Genomic DNA, 19334 nt, shown 5'->3' with positions numbered 1-19334 from the left:
TCGAATGTGATATATTATTACGACCATTATAAAACCACCAACACAATGTTAACGAGACTTGTGAAAATCATAATTCCCCGCGATGGATATTCGATTAGGACAACTAAAGGAGTACCGAAAGTCACGTTTAGCTTTTCGTATACACAACGAGTTGGTTTCGGTAGTAGGGTATGGTAGTAGGGTACCAACACTGTGTGAAATAAGGCGTATCGCAGTGCTGAAATTCCACGATACGGATCCGTATTCTTCGAGGATACAGACATACCCGGACGTACCGTGTTCAAAGACATGCGACGGACTTAACCCGTGGCATAAAAAATCCGATTTCAGGATACGTCATTGAAACGCGGCGTATGGAAACCCGGAAATTTCCTTACACTTTCAGATTTGCCGCAAATAATGGCGTACCGTATACGAGCGCGCGGTCAGTCAAATTGTGTCTTTCTAAAAAGTTGTCTTTTCCACCGTGCGAACAGTTTCACTCGGCATTCTTGTCCCGAAATTCCACGGTACTAGACGAATCGATCTGTATTCTAGAACCCGATTTTCCACGGCACAACGAGAATCGCGTAGTATTTAAGAACCCGCAATTCCACGGTAGTAGACGAATCGGTCTGTGTTCTAGAACCTGGTTTTCCTATCAGAATGGCTTGATATTCGAGAACCCGAAATTTCTCGGCACTTGAAGAATAGATTCGTATTCTAGATTTTGATATTCCACGGTACGAGAAATTTCACTCGGCATTCTTGATCCACACCACATACTATCAGGTGTTCTTGGAAAAGCAACGAATTCTCCCGATAATTTTGCATCCTCTTACTAGTGTATTTTTCTCAGAACCTTTACTCTATAAAACAATAAATTATTTTAATATCTAATAAATAATACTCAAAACGGCCAATTTACAGAATCTATTCCATCATGTGATGACTAACAACTAATGCCCTGTTCACACCAATTTAAACAAGTTTCATTAAACGTGGTTTTTTAAACATGGTTTTATAAAACATGTGTTGCTCAAGAACCGTTCACACTGCAGACTGGGTTAGGTAATGCGCAGCCTCGTTTTGATATTAATTGTTGCCAACAAAATTAAAGACGCAATTCTATGTTATTTAAAGTTTCTTCCCACAGATTTTTGAACTGTTTGCAATAGCTGCCAGATTATGTTCCAATCAAGATGAGAGAGAGAGAAAGTGGCATCATTTGTTAATTTTTCAATTTGTGAATCCAGATAATGCAATATGCAAAAAAAAAACATTTCGTGAGTTAGGGTTAAAAAGGAACCATTCACCCTAATACCCATAAACCACCTTGCCATTCTGTCAAATGAACTGAATTAAAAACAGAAGGCAAAACATACAAGTTATGTAAATAAAGAACACTTAGGCATTAATTTAGTCCCACAGTGACTGTAGCCGTCTGTTTGGCCTCCTCCGGATTGTGACAGGGCTGGTGTCCAACATATGCAAGGGTTCCCCATCGCTTTCATCACCACTGCAATGTTGTGGGGACGGTGGGGAGGGAGGAATCCTATTTTGAGAAGGAGACCTCTCAGGAAGGAGCACCCATGCAGGTGAGGAAGTTGGTAGACTGTGTGTGGATGGCTCTCCTTCTACTCTTGTATTTTATGGATGTGAGCTTCAGGAGGAAGATGGCTGTTTGTCAAGAGAGGAGATAGCTGTGGACTACGCCACAGTGGTGACCTCACAACCCACACATCCTCTTGACTGCCCTCACCATTCTCCTTGCCACTCATGAAATTTGCATCAATTTATTGCTGAGCAGTCTTCTCTGCTTTATTTCTTCTGTCAGGTGGATTGTCAAGGTATTGTTGTCTTTTTATTTCATAATATCTTGACACAGCACCTGGTACATAAAAATAGTATTAGGTTAATTGCTTATTATTTATTTATTACCCAAATTCACGAGAAAGTCTTTGATGAGAATCTTGTCCTAACATTGAAAGCTACTTTTCTCAAATTTATCCATTCGGGGTCTTCTACTAAAGGTAGGCACAAGACAGGTTACGCACCTCGAAAAGCTCTGTTTTAGGGTACTCTAGACAACAAACTTTCAGATGAATTAAACAAAAGTTTAAAAAATTTCTTACAAGGTGACCACATTTTGTTGGACCAGAAAAATAAATTGCATGCACACTCTAGTAGCACATTTATGTATGTACTTTAAAGAGAAAATCATATGAACACATCACTTACACTTGATAGTTGACTTTTCATAGTCATTGTTTTCCTTTTCCAGTTCCTTACAAAGAAATCCTTTAACAGCACTGTTGTGGGCAGTATCAATGCTACAAAGGAATGTTATAGTAGTAATGCTTTTTAGAAAGGTACATAAAGATGAACAAAATTAAATATAGGTTTAAGTTAGTGACCAAGCTTGTTTGGAAGGTGATAAAATTTTTGTGTGTTTATGAACTGAGACTTTGTCAAGATCTGTGAAGATGTAAAAAGTAAACAAGGCCAATTGCTCAGCATCTTGACTAAAATAAGATATTCACATGGCCAACAAAGTTTGCTTGTAGGAAAATTCTTGAGGGAAAATCACAGACAAATAAAATCCTGTCTTCCCCATTTGCCAGCCAATCGCAAAAAATCAAGGAACTTTGCAGAGAGCCGGAAACAAGTCACTTCAAGTTGTTTTAAATGACAGAAAAGACCACAATACACAAGAACACAGGCTTCTCCATCTCCTCGCGGTTTGCTTGGATCAAAATGGAGGACTATTAAGCATTGTGTAAAATCTCTTTTTGTCTCGTTAAAGTAATCCTTTTCAGTCACAAGTAAGCAAAGCTTTAATTTGTCCTGCAAATTTTAATGTGGCTTCTTGTTCTGAAATGTGCCACCCCTCTAGGAGGGACAATCTCTTAACTTTGGTTGTCCATTTTCCCCACCTAGAAAGGGAAATTAAGTTCTTTGACTACACCCTTTGCAAAGTCCCCTCCCTTAACCAAGGTTCCCCCCTCAAAATTAATTATAAGAACATTAACGTTTCTTATAAGAACAGTGTATGTGGAATCAAAGGTGAAAAGTGAAATAAGGGAGTTAAGTTCAAATTCTAATAATATCATGGGTAACAAATTATGCTTACAATTGTGTGGTTTAAAATTTCTAGCCAGAAGACAAGATGTTTTATTTACAAAAACAAACAACTTAGGGACAAATTAAGAAATAAATGTTTAGTCATTTGTCTCATGACATAGAGTCAGGCTATCAAAAGTTTGACAGCAATGTTTCCTACTGCTACACTGCTAGTCTTTGTCAGGCAGCATGTTTGAATGTTTACATGTCGCTATATGTAGTACTTTGGTGTTTTGTCATTGGTACGTTGTAGTACTCTGTCCTTGGTGCATTTCAATCCTCATTATTATTCCTACTAGCAGATGTTATTCCCTCATAGGTCCGCTTTGTTACTGACCGGCTGTGATGCTTTTTAACTGTAGCCATCCACACTTCAGAAATTTTGATCCCACTCTCTCTATTGATGTTATTAGGGTAAAGTTTTATGTGGATGGCTTCTTAATCAATAATGAGAGCAGAATTTAAATTCCTTAAGCATGGATGCCCACAATCAAAAAGCATAACAGCCAGTCAGTAAAAAAGCTGACCTACGGGAGAACAACATCTGCTGGTTGGAATAATAATGAGGATAAAAATATCCCAATGATGGAGGGCCAAAACGTACCAATGACAAAACACCAAGGCGCTACATGTAGCAACACATAAACATTTGACTTCATCACCTGATGAAGAAGACTAGAAGTGTAGCTGTCGAAACACCCAATCAAACTTTTGATAGTCTGACTCTAAATCATGAGAAAAATGATTAAATGCTCATTTATCTATTTAACCTCAGTGAACAATAACATCTACTTTAACTTAAGGACATTTTGGTAAATTATTACAGAAAAAAACAATCTATACTGAACTATGTGAAGTAACCTTTTTCAGTAGCTTTCAAACTAAATTGCAGAAGTTGATTTTCAGGCACTATTGGCAAATGATGTTTGACATTCTCAAAACTTCATACACTGGAGCAATCTTGGAGGCCGCCCCCCGAGTATTTATTATTCTCGGCTTAGTTTCAAACAAGCCATATGACATGCGGTATTAACATCACAAAGAAGGGAATACTGTCCCACAAGCTTAAAATACTTCCCATACCAGAATCGAAGCTTAAAAGGAAACGCCTATTGCTGCAGTGCTGGAACAAAAATTTGCACAAACCTTTAGTTGCTTTGGAACAGGCCCACGAAGGATATTCTCCTTCTCAGTCGACTGAGGATGGCGATCGAGCTTCTGTCGTACAGTCTGTAGTTCGGTCTTCACCTCAGCCACTTCTTTACAAGCGTTTTCCAGTTCCACGCTCAAACTGTATAGTTTGGCATTTTGCCGCTTTACTATATCCCCCAGTTCTTTGATTGTGTCGAACAACTGTCGAATTTCTCGGTTTGAGACCACCAGGTTCTCCCGATTTCTAATAGAATCTTCTCGTAAAGGCTCTGGATGGGATGGAACTGCGCTTGATCGAGCGCCGGTTGATGAGCTTGAGCCGAATGGTCGTCGACTCAAAGTGGTACTGGTATTACCACTCCGGAAGAAAGATGCAGCCACATCGATGTCAAAACTAAAATCGTCCAGCGAATATTATGTAACGCGTCCACAGGTCGAGCGACGCTTTTCTTTCCCTTCTATTTCGTCTGAGCGACCCGTAAGCCAATAATCTGCTTCTAGAGCAACCACGTGAGTAAGACTAACCAATAAGCGTAGTCTCATTGAATGTCACGCATTTTGTCGGCACTTCTGTCGGCACTTAACTCGGTAGCATATTAATAGTTGCTGAGAGTTCTTCACCAAGGCAGCATAATAGGTGAAAGTACGGATCAATTGAGAAGGAAATTTTGTGAAAACTGCGCTTCTTGGTTTGGGGAAAGCTTCTATTATGATCACATATGTGAAAAGTCCAGTTTGCAGAGATTAAACGTGAAAGGTGAGTTGAGTTAATAATGAGGTTGATCTTTCTCGACATAGGTCGACGATAGTTGAAATTCCTGAAAGGTTTTCTTCAGTCCTCATAGTGTTTTAAGCCCGGGTCGCACAAGATATAACACTCTTGATTATTTGCGATGGATCAAAGTTAAGCCGTTTTGAGAGAAGAGAGAATCTTGTTCTGCGCGGGCTGGACAGAACTGAAAAACCCCTGCGCATGGTAGAGACTCGCGCGCGGGGGAAACTGGGGACGACAACGTTAAACCATAGCAACACGTACGTGAAATGGCGGAATTTTCGAAAAAAAAAATGAACAGCGCGATTTTTTTACTCAAGTTAAGACGTAGGTAGAACTTGCGCGCTTTAAACCTTCGCCAAAGACCGACTGGTAAGAGTGCTAAGACATATCTCCTGAACACAAACCAAAATTTTACAGCAAAGACAAGAGTCAAAGATCTCTGCTGGAACATCTGAAAGCATTACCAACAGTTTTTTAAATAGTAACTATCACCTGTAATATCAATTAGGCTTGGCTGTAACAGGTATTACAGGTTACAGGTTACAGCCCCTAATGACAATGCCACATGCACAGAGTTTTGTCCTTTAAGACGCGAGAGAGCAAGATAGTGAGTCTGAGTCCAGTAAGCTTCTTTGAACACAAACTTTAATTACTTGAGAGGCAGGTTACCTTTAGAGCTAACGAAACAACAACAACGCGATAGCGACTCTCTTATTATATATAAAATGTTTTTTTTCGTGTAACCCGAGAACTGACACGTGAGTAGTCCGAAGTGATTACATAACCAGTCCAGAAAGTTACATAACAGTTGAGAGTTACATAAGAAAGAAAAAAAGCAAACGTTGATGTCCGGAAGGTTTTTTGCATATCATAACACACAGTACTTTTACAGCTCTGTCCTGGCTGTCTGTTATGGGCTGTGTTTATGTAATTACATTCAAAACTTTGTTAGGGCAGGGCCAGGATTTTCTGACTTTTTCCTATGTATCAACATAAGGTCCACCAATCAATTACATGTACAGTACTTCAGTTCTCTGTGGAAAATGACATTCAGATGTGGAGAAACACAGTCTGTTGCTTTACAATGTTATATGTAAACAGCTTGATGCAAATTGACCTTTTTAATAATAATAATTTTTCTTTATTTGCTTTTGTTTTACTTTTGACTCTTGGGTACACACATCCGTTTGTGTGTAAAGGTTGTTATTTTATACCCCAGGAAATACACCTGTAGCAATGCTATTGCATGTTGCTCAGTAAAAGCCTCAGAGAGCTTCACTGTATATCAGCTCATTGATGCTGATCAATCTGACATTCATCTTGTGTTGTTAGTCACTCCTAGAATTGGTGAGAAGTTCTACTGTAACCACTGCAAGAAAAGTGAGCAAAAGTACCTTCTATGAGCATCAGACACTATATGGTGATATTGCATGTGGATTCTCTAGTCAAAATGTGGAGCTTGAGTTAGACATGGACTCTGATTCAGAAAATGAAGGTGCTCTTCCTTGTTGGGATGATGAAGACAGGCAGTTCTTCTCAGAAGGAGATTCTAATGGTGGTGAAAATGATGTAGATGATGAAATGTTACCAGAGGAGTCCTCAGTGGAAAAACATGAAAGCTCCATGCAATCAGAACGGCAACTCTTGGTTAGTTTATAGAATATTATTGGTTCATACGGCAAACTAATACAAAAAGAGCAGATCATAACATTGCCATCTCTCTTAATGACCCTCATAACATGGCTTTTGCTCTTAAATCACTCTTCTTAGGTAGATTAATCTCTCATAAACCAATAGAAAAGTGTTTTCTGGAGATTACTTTTCCAACTTAAGCTAGGTTTTACTGTTTTATCTTAGGTAAAAATTTAGATGAGGCAAGTGCCTCGTCTTGCCTCAGGCTACAGTGTGGCTACTGCCCTACTTTTATGTGTAAAATTTCTTTTAGTGAAATATTTTGATATTCATTTTATTCACTAGCGATGTAAATACAAGCAGAATGATGTACATGTATACTGAACCTTGAGTACTATTTATTGCTATTGTTTCTGATGTACTGTTATTTCATTTCAGGAGGATGATGTTGAGAACAATACTCAGAGCTTTGAGTATTCTCATGAAATGGAAAACAGTGCAAAAAAAATGTGGTAAACAGAAGGAACCAAGAAGTGATTGCACAGAACTGAGGGCTTTGCTTTTATTCTTACTTCTGTGGCAGGCAATGTTCAAAGTTGCAGACAGGGCTATTGTTCTACTCTTAAAGTTTTTTAAGCTGTTCTTATCTGGTATTGGTAAGATGATGCAAGCAGAAGTTCTTATTACCTTGCCAAGATCATCCCAGAAACATTGTTCATGATTCAAAAAACCTTGGCCTTCAGAAGAACAGTTTTATTAAAAATGCAGTTTGCTTTAAGTGTAAAACTCTCTCTAATTTTGATGAATGTGTTTGCCAAAGGCCAAATGGTGAGGTTGTATCAGCAAAATGCAGTCATGTGAGTCATCCACGCCACCTACACCAAGCCCAAAGGAGGCCATGTGGTTCCGTTCTGATGAAAGTTATGAGGTCAAGAGTAGGAGAGACATTCTTGTATCCTAGGCAGGTTTACTGCTTTAAAAAGGTTACTGATTCATTACAAGACCTTATTAACAAGCCAAACTTCATGGAAAACTATGAAAAGTGGAGAAATTGTTCCACCCAGCTGTCAGACAATGTTCTTGGAGACTGTTTTGAAGGAAGAGTTTGGAAAGAGTTTCAGTATGTGGATGGAGAGCCCTTTCTTGCTATACCAAATAACTTTGCTCTCATGTTGAACATTGACTGGCTTCAGCCCACTCTTCATGGTTCAAAATCCATTTGTGTCATTTACATGGTTGTAATGAACCTTCCAAAAAAGGAACACTTCAAACCTGAAAATCTTATTGTTGTTGGAATAATTCCTGGGCCAAAGGATCCTAAGCATTATATCAATTCCTTCCTGCAGCCATTAGTAGATGACCTTATTGACTTGTGGGATGGAGTTATCTTAGACACAAACATTTCTGGAACTGGTGAGATGTTCTGAGCTGCTATCTTAGCTTTGTCAAGTGATATACCAGCAACTTCGAAATGTGGAGGTTTTATTGGCCATACTGCAAAGAAAGGTGAGTGCTCAAAGATGCACTATAACTAGAGTGTTTTATACAATTTTAATAATAACTCCTTGGTTATTTTTTTTTTTGTATTTGTGTATGTATACCTACCAACTCACATGTCTTGGGAATCAAAAAACTTCGATCTCAAGTCAGCCCTCACCAGCTGACCAATTCCTCACGCCTAGCAGAAAAGTTTGAGCTAATACATCCTCTGACTTTTAGAAGGGAAGTGCTAGAGACGAGGTTGTGTTTTCATGTGTTAGGAAGTTTGGAATTGTTTGGGTGTGCATTTGAAGTCTTTGGATTATCTCCAGATATGATCAGGTTCTCTATCAAAAATCCTGGCACTTGTAGGATAAAAATCTCGCACCCTTGGCTCAAAAAAGGTTGGCAGGTATATGTTTGTTGTGTGTGTAAATACATGCTTGTTGCACTGGCATCATTGTTTATATGGTGTTTTACTATATTTTCAGGATGCAGCAAATGCTTTAAAAAATTTCCAAGAGCATCATTTGGTGATAAACCTGATTTCTCAGGATTTGATAGAGAAAGCTGGGAACAGCAATCTAATGAAGACCATCGAGCATCTGCAGAGAAAGTTTGCTAAGCTAAAACACCAAGTGATGCCCAGAAATTTGCCTCTTCAAGTGGAGCACATTACTCTGTCCTGTTCCAGCTTCCATATTATGATGCTATAAGATTCGCACTGATTGATCCCATGCATAACTTGCCTCTTGGGAGTGCCAAACATGTTCTTAAGACTTGGACTGAAATGGGAATTTTGAGTGAATCTGACTTGGAGAGAGAACAGAAACGTGTCAGTCTTGTTAAGCCACCATCTGAAATTGTGTGCATCCAAAGCAAAATTTCTGAAGGATTTAAGGGATTCACTGGTGACCAGTGGAAGAACTGGGTATGTTTTTACTCCTTTTTTGCTTTAAAGGGAGTAATACCCAGTGGACATAATGGAATGTGGACAGCATTTGTACATGCCTGTCAACTGCTTTGCAGAAAAGTTATCACCAAGGAGGAGTGTATGGAAGCTGACCACAAGCTGATGCGATTTTGTGTTATGTTTAGAAGCCCTCTGCGGGAAGGAGAAGTGCACACCAAACATGCATCTTCATGGCCATTTTAAGGATTGCATACTTGATTATGGACCTGTTTTCTCTTTTTGGTGCTTCTCATTTGAGAGGTACAATGGAATTATGGGAGATTACCATACAAACAATGTTAATATTGGTAGGTATGAAACTTTTCTCTAATAAATTAAAAAAATGAAAATTAATTCTTTCAAACTGGTGTTCCCTTTCTTGACATTTTGATAGAATGCAGTCACGCCATATTCTTGGAAAAAAAAATATGTGAACACTCAAACCTCCCTATTCAAACATATATGTACATGTATACATGTTACATAAATATAAAAGTTTAAAGCAGACAGGCCATTAGGTCTGTGGCAACAAAGCACTTATACAGTGTAGTAGCAAAACTCATTAGCTTTTGACCAGACCTGAATGACCGACTGACCAAACGACTGACTGTCAAACTAAAAACAAATAATAATAAGTCCACAAAAGTATCACATAACTTTTTATTATTATCAAAATTTTATGGTGGACTTAAATTTTAACCTTGCACCTGCCAGAGGCCTGATACCCTGTTTGTGGCATGTTGCTTTGTGTAAGCCTTTGCATAATGCCTAGATGTATCAGAATACATTATGAACCATATGTTAACTGGTTTTCATTTTATTATTCCCAGGAGTTCAAATTATATTTCCAGGAGGCATGGAAGAGTTCCAGCAACTTATGGATTGTGAAGGCAAGCAAAAGGGAACTTTACTAGAAGTAAGTGTCCGTGTCCAGCAGTTCTGCAACATGGTTGAATCTGAAACTGGCAGTCCAGTGAATGTTAACCTTAGTAAATCTGAGACTCAAGTACCACTACCACCAATCAAAAGGGGATGCAATTGAAAGTGATGATGTGAGGAGACTACAGAAGACTTACGAGGCCATGTATGCTGGTGGCAGAATCATCCATGTTTCCAGCTTCTGTGATAAGTTCAAGCACCTTTTATACAAAGGATACCGTTGTGCAGCAGACTCAGCTTGTCACCAACAGCCTTTGATGACTCTAGTAGACCTGCTATCATTAGGGACTTTCTGCAACATGATGTGGTTATCAAAATGGAGAATGGAAAATCTCAAAAGATCACCCACCTTCTAGCATTAGTTTAATGGTATGCTAGGCATCCTCAGTGTAACAGGTATTCAAAACCTGTAGAGATTTGGGCGAATCATTTCGAGTCAGTTATTCCAGAACATGCCTTTTATGAGCCAGTGGGAAGATTCCAGTCTAGCTGTGTCTTTTAAATATCAAGTTCCGCTTCTGCGCCATCAGAAAAAGTTCATGAAATAATACCATTATCAAACTCAGTTAGAGTCTAACAATATGGAGCTTTAATTTATGGAAAGGAAAACAGATTGCAGAAGGTGGATTTGGTGTTGGTACTTTCTCAATGAACATCTGTACATGATTGAGTCTCAAGATACATTTTCATTTCTAGATATTTACATTCTGAAACATTTTCCTAAGTTGGATCATGATAAGCTGAATTGGTTGACAACAGCAATTATTTTGGTTACAGACTGAAATAAATCAGTGATCACATAACATGACATGTTAGATTAATAAGAATATTGTATTTAGATTTTTATGTACTGTCACAATTCAGTCAATTTGCAATTAATGTCATTTGATTATGCTATTGCCAAAAGTGGTTTGCACAAGTAGTTCTTTAATATAGCAATAGGTACCAAATGTATTGTGGGATCATGTACAACAGTTAGTGTATGAGAAGTTATGGTATAACCTCTCAAAATAGCTGTAGTTATTTATTTTTGCACAATAAAATATTGAAACTTTAGTATGGTTCTTTAAGGGAAACCCAAAATATTGCTGTCAGTGTTTCATATAATTTTTTTATCAGTTTTTAAATGTTACATGTATTACAATCCACTGGCTGACTGTTGGCCAAATTGCAATTTTATGCAACAACAATAACAACAACAACAAATTTATCGAAGCATTTCCTAACAGTACATGGCATTACCTATTAGTTGAGCTGAAGAAAATACAATAAAGCTCGAATCATTTTACAAAAGAAGTTCCCAGACATTGTTAGTAATTACGTATCTTTAATATGCTATGTTTAAAAGATGAGCCACTAGGTTGTGCTAAAACGTTTTGTCCTGATAGCTGGGTTGTTGCCTGTTGTCATATATCATATGCCGTGAAGGATAAGATTGCCATCAGCAAAGCAACTGTTGCAAATTATTTTCCAACTTTAATGTTCAAAACGTTAAAAAAATTGGAAAGACTGAAAAAAGCCCTAATAAGTTTAGAATTAACAAATCGGATCGAGTGGCACAAAGTTTCCTTTTACATGAAATTAAAAACAGAAGGTATACTTAACTTTAGTTTTAACACTGAATGCGAAGGCGCAACAGTATAGGCGCGAACAGGTACCCCGCCTTAAGCGATAGGTGAAGGTGCGAGAAGATACTGAAAAAAATACATTCAAGCGAACGCGAAAGCCCGGATAAGCAAAGGAAGGTGAAGATGTATGTGCGTAAATTGATGATCTCCAGAACGTAAACTTTTTAAAAAACCTTGGTACTTGAGAATGGAAGAAGGCTTTGAGACCCACGACTGACGACACGAATTACCAAAGGATAATGAACTGATAGTGAGAGATCGCTAGAGATGTACAACTGAACAGTCGGCCATATGTTCTCCACGCATTTTTAACTATAAAATTCTGAAGGGACAAAAGAGAACAAGCGTTTGTGGTTTCCAAGTAACGTGCTAGGACAAAGGTACACAAATACATTTATTCTACGACAAAATACATCCGTGCCTTTAAGTATCAGACCCTTGATATTCTTGACTTGTCACGACACGCCGTGTCACGGGTGTCAGGAACATGACACTCTCCGACACGCCAAGTTTCCCGACACGTTGCGTTCCGATCTGCGACTCGTCGGGTCAGTCGTGAAATATCACGGCTCCAAAAATTCCACGAAATTACTCATTTCACGCAGTGCAAGGGAAAAAACATATTCCAGCTTCGCAAATCATTGAAGGTTGGGTAAACCATGACACTTTGTCACGCTCAAGACTGTATATTATTTATTATCAGACAAGTTTTGTGCCTTTTCGGTCCTGGATTTGCTTCGGAAATTAACCAAGGGTTTTGTTTCCTTTTTTCAAGTTTCATGTTTAGGCTTGTTTAAGTTATAAACTTAAGTTTTGGAAATAAACACCAAAGTAAATTAGTTCACAACGGGATTAGGGAAAGTTTTTGTTAAAAAAGTTTTTGTTTGAGGTCACTTTCATATTCTGTTTTATATCAGAGCGTTCACTTTTCTTTCCATTTCGAATTCTTGTGTAACCATTTTAAATTTCGTGACAACTAAAAAGGCCTATTGCTAAGGCTGTTAATTTTATGCAGAAAAATGGAGACGAATTTTTCTAAACCGATGCATTTTCAAAGTGACTTTTCCTAATCCAAGTGTTAACGCTTTATAGAAAAAGAAAACAAGAAAGAAGGCAAAACATCTCTGAAATTTGGAAAAGAATTGTCGATGAGGACATTTCCCTCTTGCCTACTATGGTTTCTTTTGTCCAATTATTTTCAGAGCTATTGTAATTTAGAGTATTTTGTATCAATTTCAAGTCTAATTCACTCATGGTATATTATTGTTTCACAGAATCACGCTAGCTCACTCTGAAGGTCTCGTTCCACTATAGACCTTAGATTAAAAAAAAAAAAAAAAAAAAAAAAAGAATTCTGATAGTTTTCAGAATTCATGAGAGGTATATACTGACACAGTAGAGAATGCTGAAGGGGCTCTCTGATTAGCTTGTCAAACTCCGAATATTCTCAGTTTTTCACAGCTGGGAGATTTGCGCGGGATTTGCGCCCAAAAGCATTGTAATCGTTGCAGGAATAATTTAGTTTAAATAGTTAGTTTTTAATTCACTGTGTTAGTATACACCAAAACAATTACTCGCATCAGCATCATTGGTAAATATCATCAGCGGTTTGATAAATATCAACCACTACCTACTTCCACTTCGCTGAATAGTTGTTAGCTATCAAGAATTTTTTAAAGAGGACAGACTTAAACTCGAGCAAGTGGTACACCAACCAATTTTTTACGATGTAATTGTTCTTCCTTTTCCTTATCCGTTTTTTTTTCTTTTTGGAATAAAAGCGCATGCAAAACATCTCGCATGGTATCACGGAATTTCTGAGTGAAATAATTCTGAGTCAAAGTAAACTGAACACTAGATATGAGATTTGTAAATCTTTTCGAGATCGCTTAGAAGGTCCTCATCAACATATTATAGTTTGGAATGTATGGGTTGTCTCGACTGCAAGTCATTTAATTATTTGGGAACCGTGACCGGCAATCAACTCTTGCAATTTCCAAGTGTCTACAAAGATTGAAGTTTTCTAACGATATCTTTTTTTTAAGTTTTAAATTCAGTTTTACTGAGTTTTCAGTTTTTCATTTTTATCTAAATGACAAGTAAAAAAAAACCCTTCGAATGTGCATGTGTACTCAAGATTTACGGCAATTCCGTTTGCGGTCCGCGATTTCAATTTTTGCCAAGTTAAAGCATTCTAAACACTTTTGTAAATTTAAACGACGACTCCGTGAAATGTTAATCCAAGCTGAGACAACTTAAACAAATTTTGTTAAAGGAAAATAGTGTACCGCGAGTAAACAAAACAGTTGGACGACGTTTGAATCAGTACAAACGAAACACGGCTCGATGTTGTTGTCTTTCGATTTCTCCGACTTCAGCCGTGGTGTGGTCTAGCAACGTTATTAAAGAATTAAAAGTTAAGTCCCAACGATGAAAATAAACTTCACCAGTTAAAATCCCACAACTGAATTTATTTTTCATCATAAAAAAGCTCCGCAAGACATTTAAACTGATTTCTTCAAAAGCCTTTATGCACAGACTAGTATGAAGTATTCTTCAGTAGAATGTCATTGTTTACAGATTGTTTTCGTGTTCCCTCAACATCCCAAGTGGTTTACATACGACGGCAAAGCGATGCTTAGCTATCCCGGATTAACGCACGCGAGATTTTCGCTTGTGATCGTTGCAGGGTTATAGGAGTTAAAATAATCTCTTTGTGCTATATTAACTCACTTTTCTCGTATATACTACGAGTACGTTTTGGTAGTGGGGTAAGGCTAGAACCAAAGGAAAAATTAAACATGTTCTAGCTTCGCTAATCATTGAAGGTTGGGCAAACCACGGTCTTTTGTCGCGCTCAAGACTATAAATTCCTTATTTTAAGACAGGTTTTGTGCCTTTCGGTCCTGGATTTGCATTAAATTTTATTCAGAGGATTTTTTTCCTTTCTTCACGTTTCACGTGAAAGGCTTGTGTAATCAACTTTATTTTGTTGGGAAACTCGCCAGTGCAATGTCGTTCACAACGGATTCAGAAAAAAGTTTTTGCTAAAAGTTTTTGTACGAGGCTATTTTCATATTCTATTCTATATTACATCTTACACTTTTCTGTACATAAAATTTTCTTTACTTTTATGACCTCAGAATCTCTCTCCGTGAGCTATGTTATTGCAATCGCTGCGCGCTGGACAAAATCTGTGAAATTTACACTTTCGATCGCTGTCCACACGGGTGTACTGGCCAAAAATCATTTTTGGCTTGTGGCGACGCGAAAAAAGAGAATTGGAGAACAACTGAAAGGGAAGTCGAGAGGACCGCTCTTAGTGAGAGCGGCACTTAATGCAGCTTTTTTAAGATATAACTGATAATGTGCGATATCACCCATGCATTCAAATGTCTGATTTGAAGGTTGGATTACATGCGTTCCTCTTATACCAATATTGAGAAAGACTCTAAACTTACAGCCTGTACAGTCGGGTATTATTGCTGAAAAAGCCTGATGGAAAATTCTTCTACTGGTTGTTGTTTAACCGCCCATCAAAAATAAATTAATGTATTTTCATTTGCAAAGTTCAGTAAGAGCTCTCGAAAAAAAGTTGTTACTTCTTTTCCCATGTTCTGATATCAGGGCCTAATATATACACCTTATTATCATTACAAGATTTTTCGTACATGGAGTTGTCACAACGGAGTATTAAAAAAAGTTTTGTATTAAATAATACTTCTTTCATGTTTATTGTATGCTATATTTACGCGATTTGTTTAAACAACTTTTTTCATATATATATATATAAGGTTATGTAACCAGAAAATCTCAACAAAACTATTTCTGATTCAATACACCTTTTTCAAGTGTTAAATATTCCTGCCACTCCACGCAAAAAAGTAAATCATTAAAAAAGAAGAAACAAGGCAAAAAACTTCTTATTACACTGTAACTGAAATGTTGAAAACACAAATTGTCAATCAGAGTATTTCGCTTTACCCTACTATTGTCTCTTTAGTGCAATTATTTTTAGGGCCACTGTAATTTAGAGTATTTTAAGGGCTTGGCATTAGGTTACAAAAATAAATACCGCATTCAAATACACATTTTATAATCTTCAGGCCAATAGCTTTCCAGTGATGTATAGTCTGCTATGGTTCTGATGAAAACCATAGCTGTTACAAATGATGCAAGCATTTCATTTTTTTTAGGTAAAACCCCGCCTTAAGTCTCATTCATGCATGTAGAGCATTGTTTCAAAAATGAATAAATTAAGGTCACTCTGCAGGTTTAAGAGTGCCCTTCTCGTTCAAATGTCGACCGTAACTTTTCAAACGACAACAATTCAGATAGTTTTCAGAATTTGTGAAAGGTATCTACTGACACAGTGGAAAACGCTGAAGGGGCGCTGTGATAAGCTACTCAAACTCCGAATATCCGAAGCTTTTTACCGCCAAGACATTTGCGTGGGATTTGCGCTTAAATGCTCTACAATCGTTGTAGGAATAAATGAGTCTGAGCAATATTTTAATGCTATATTATCTCAATGTTTTAGTATACACCAAAGCAAATTTCCAACTGCAGGTCATTTAGTTATTTGAGAGCCGTGACCGGCAGTCAACCTCTTGCAATTTCTAATTAAGTGTCAACATCCATCGCTCTGAACTCTGAGACCGACTTGAATCGTCGCCGATTCTTATATAAGCGTAATCACTAGAGTCCTGATTTATCCGTGGAAATGAAAATTTCGGCAAGAGAAGGAGTTTCTTCCATAAAATGTTGTCTCCGGCACATACTTGAGCAGCCATTTCGAATTCTTGTATACTCATTTCAAACTACGTGACCACACAGCTTAAGAGGTTTATTGCTAGGACTGCTCATTTTATAGGGAAACGAAGAGTGGCACATAGTGTTCAGCAGAGGTCAAAGCAAGGGAGAAGCGGGGCTAAGTGTACAGTGCATTAGAATTAGAGGAAAGAGGACATTTGGATAAAACATTACTTAACTGTTCGGTAGATTTGGATTTAATGCCTATTCTGCATAAATAAACAGGGTATAAACTTACAGGTACCACAGCAGGGTGTTTTTCCTAAAAATGCCTGATGGTACTTCCTTGATCTGGTTGTTGTTCAATATCCTAACAAAACATCATTTAAAGGTGGTGTTTAGTACGTTGTACCAATCAGTGAAGGTCAGGAAACGCAAGTAATGCCTACAAACAGACTTTTAGTGTCAATAAGGCGATGCTAACTTTTTAATTTTTCATATTAGAGTCTGCGGTAAGAAAACATGCTATACTATATAACAAAATGACTCTGAGGGTTTTAATTCGAAGCATTGAAAACAATTGTACACTTCAAAATTCCTCTCTACTCCCTCCCTCTCCTCCAATCAACAGTTGTTATGATACATAAGGCATTATGATACATAAGGCTTTACGACACAAACTGACATGTAGTGTAGACCACGTCATAGGCCAGGCGATATTTATTTGTTTTAGGGTAGGGGGTAGGGTAGGTAGAGAAACCAAAAGAAGTTTAAAAGGGAAAATATTGAACTAAGAATACAGAATGTCTGAAATAGGCAGACTACTTAGGCAGAGAAGTATAGGGAAAATTCTCTGTTTTACGACTGGTTGACACGTGCCCCATGTCTGAGTTTCCATACGGGAAACTTAGTTTTTGAACATGCGCAGAGGTGGCCTCTTCGAAATTGAGGTGCCACAAGCCCGCTGAGTTAAGACCTTTATCTATCAGGTTATCAATTTTTACTTAAGTTTTGGTCTTAGTGGAGGGGGACAGGGCGGACTAGGGGGAGGGAGCCCGGGGGAACAGGGAGCGGGACAGACATCTATCTGAGGGGTTTTTTTGTTTTTAACTACGTATAATCCAGTTTAAAGGCGAGTACCCATTTAACTTCCATCGCGTGGTTAACGATACTTTTATGAGCGAGAAAGCTGAAATTTATTCTGAGGCTGATATAACAGCATTAATAGAGATAAAGTTGGATACCCATTTGGTTACACTATAGGTCATGAACGAGGTGACATAAAACAAGCACACGTTTGTCAGTGTCTCGCGAGCTGTAGCAGGCGAAATTCTTCAGCGCACAAAGTGGGTTGGGTACAATAACGTCAGAAGTTACCAGTCTCATTATTTTTCGTTGTGGCAATGAAAACTCATTCCATGAAAGACCTCATTCTGCAAATGCCTTTTGCTAAAGTCATGGAATTACATAACCCCGTGCTACCGGTCTACAAATGTATGTACTACTTTCCGCAGCCAGCCGTAAACTTGTATCTTACTGATAATACTAGAGGTGGGGAAACTAAACCACCAACAGTTGCATTTCCCTTCCTATTTATTTACCCAAAGTTTCCTGCAAAAAGCGCAGGAAATGGCACTCCGAGAACCTAGAGTTAAACATTTTATGTAAGACCATGCCCCCTGACCACTGCCTTTAAACGGTCTGCTCCGCTCGATTCTACCTTCTCGTACGTTCCCCTTAAAAATCTCACGCTACACCCGGAAGATGTCAACTTCTCGAAGAAATTGGAATAATTTTACGACGTAATAACTAGGCGAACAATAACGTACAATTATACCCATCCAGCGCTCAAAAATACAAATGCATTAACAATTCATCGGCGGTGTCACTGTACCGCCATAATTCGTAATTTCGTTCTTTGGTCTATACGCGCATTCCTTGAGGCCATAAGGTTTATCAGATGTGATATATTATTACGACCCTATTAAAGCCACTATCACGATAACAACAAGATTTTTTAATATCATAATTCTCCGCGATGGATAATTAATTAGATAAACTAAAAGCAGGGAATAAGACAGGAGTACCAGACGTTACGTTTGGCTTTCGTATTTGATTTCTAAATGGTATAATACGTTTTGCCGCAGTTTGCAAGTTAAATCCATTTTTTAGATACTTTTACATTTAGTTTCCGCGTCTTTATGACTTTTGTTACCTTTGTTGGTCAACATTTATGGCAATTCCGTTTCCTGTCCGCGATTTCAACCTTCACTTGATAGTTTTTGGCAAGTTTAAGCACTCTGAACACTTTCTGTAAAATTTAACGACGACTCCATGGAAGCACGTCATTGTTTAAAAAATTTTTTCGCGTTCTCTCAACATCGCAAGTAGTTATACATGACGGTAAACCGATAAAAAAGTGTGCTTCATTGCTTAGCTATCCCGGAGCAACGCACGTGAGATTTGCACTTGTAAAAGTTGCAGGCTAATAGGAGTTAAGATTAACTCTTTGTGCTATATCATCTCACTGTTTTCGTCTATACTACGAGTACGTTTCGGTAATAGGGTATGGCGAAAACCAAGGAAAAAAAAATTGTTCCAACTTCGCAAATCATTGAAGGTTGGGCAAACCATGACCCTTTGTCACGCACAAGACTATATTTTATAGAATATATGAAGCTCTTACTACGATGGTATTCAACCAATTACTCTGGGAATCGCATATTATTACATCCTTAGTTAATGTGTGACGCAAGTATCAGTCAATTTGGTCGACTCTTGTCAATCAACAGTGGCAAATAAACGACTGCGTTTTTAGACTTTTCGATTCATCCAAATATTTGACAACTTTGAGGTCAAATATCTCCCCTTGCCAGAATGGTGTAACACTAATCTTAATTCCCCTTTATAATCCATCATTTTA

At 37.9% G+C, this 19334-nt stretch overlaps 2 protein-coding genes, 1 long non-coding RNA gene and 1 pseudogene across 3 annotated transcripts in view; 2 read left to right on the top strand and 2 right to left on the bottom strand.

Annotated features, from left to right (window-relative positions):
* The window catches only part of LOC131787159 (uromodulin-like), a 240513-nt gene that overhangs the window by 16159 nt on the left and 205020 nt on the right, over positions 1 to 19334 (top strand). The window lies entirely within an intron of this gene.
* LOC131787130 (germinal-center associated nuclear protein) overlaps positions 1 to 19334 on the bottom strand; it is a 216280-nt gene that overhangs the window by 22784 nt on the left and 174162 nt on the right. The gene's annotated exons all lie outside the window — the stretch shown is intronic.
* On the bottom strand, positions 1207 to 4716 carry LOC131784044 (uncharacterized). The gene is made up of 3 exons (XR_010717534.1): positions 4249 to 4716; positions 2221 to 2312; positions 1207 to 1870 (listed from the first exon to the last, which is right to left on the bottom strand). It is a non-coding gene; the product is annotated as an uncharacterized lncRNA (long non-coding RNA).
* On the top strand, positions 7415 to 10188 carry LOC136281019 (uncharacterized; annotated as a pseudogene).

Source organism: Pocillopora verrucosa, chromosome 5 (assembly GCF_036669915.1).
Source record: "Pocillopora verrucosa isolate sample1 chromosome 5, ASM3666991v2, whole genome shotgun sequence".
NCBI classification, from domain to species: Eukaryota; Metazoa; Cnidaria; class Anthozoa; order Scleractinia; family Pocilloporidae; genus Pocillopora; species Pocillopora verrucosa.
Note: the sequence above shows the minus strand (reverse complement) of the source record. Positions and strands in the feature narration are given on the sequence as shown.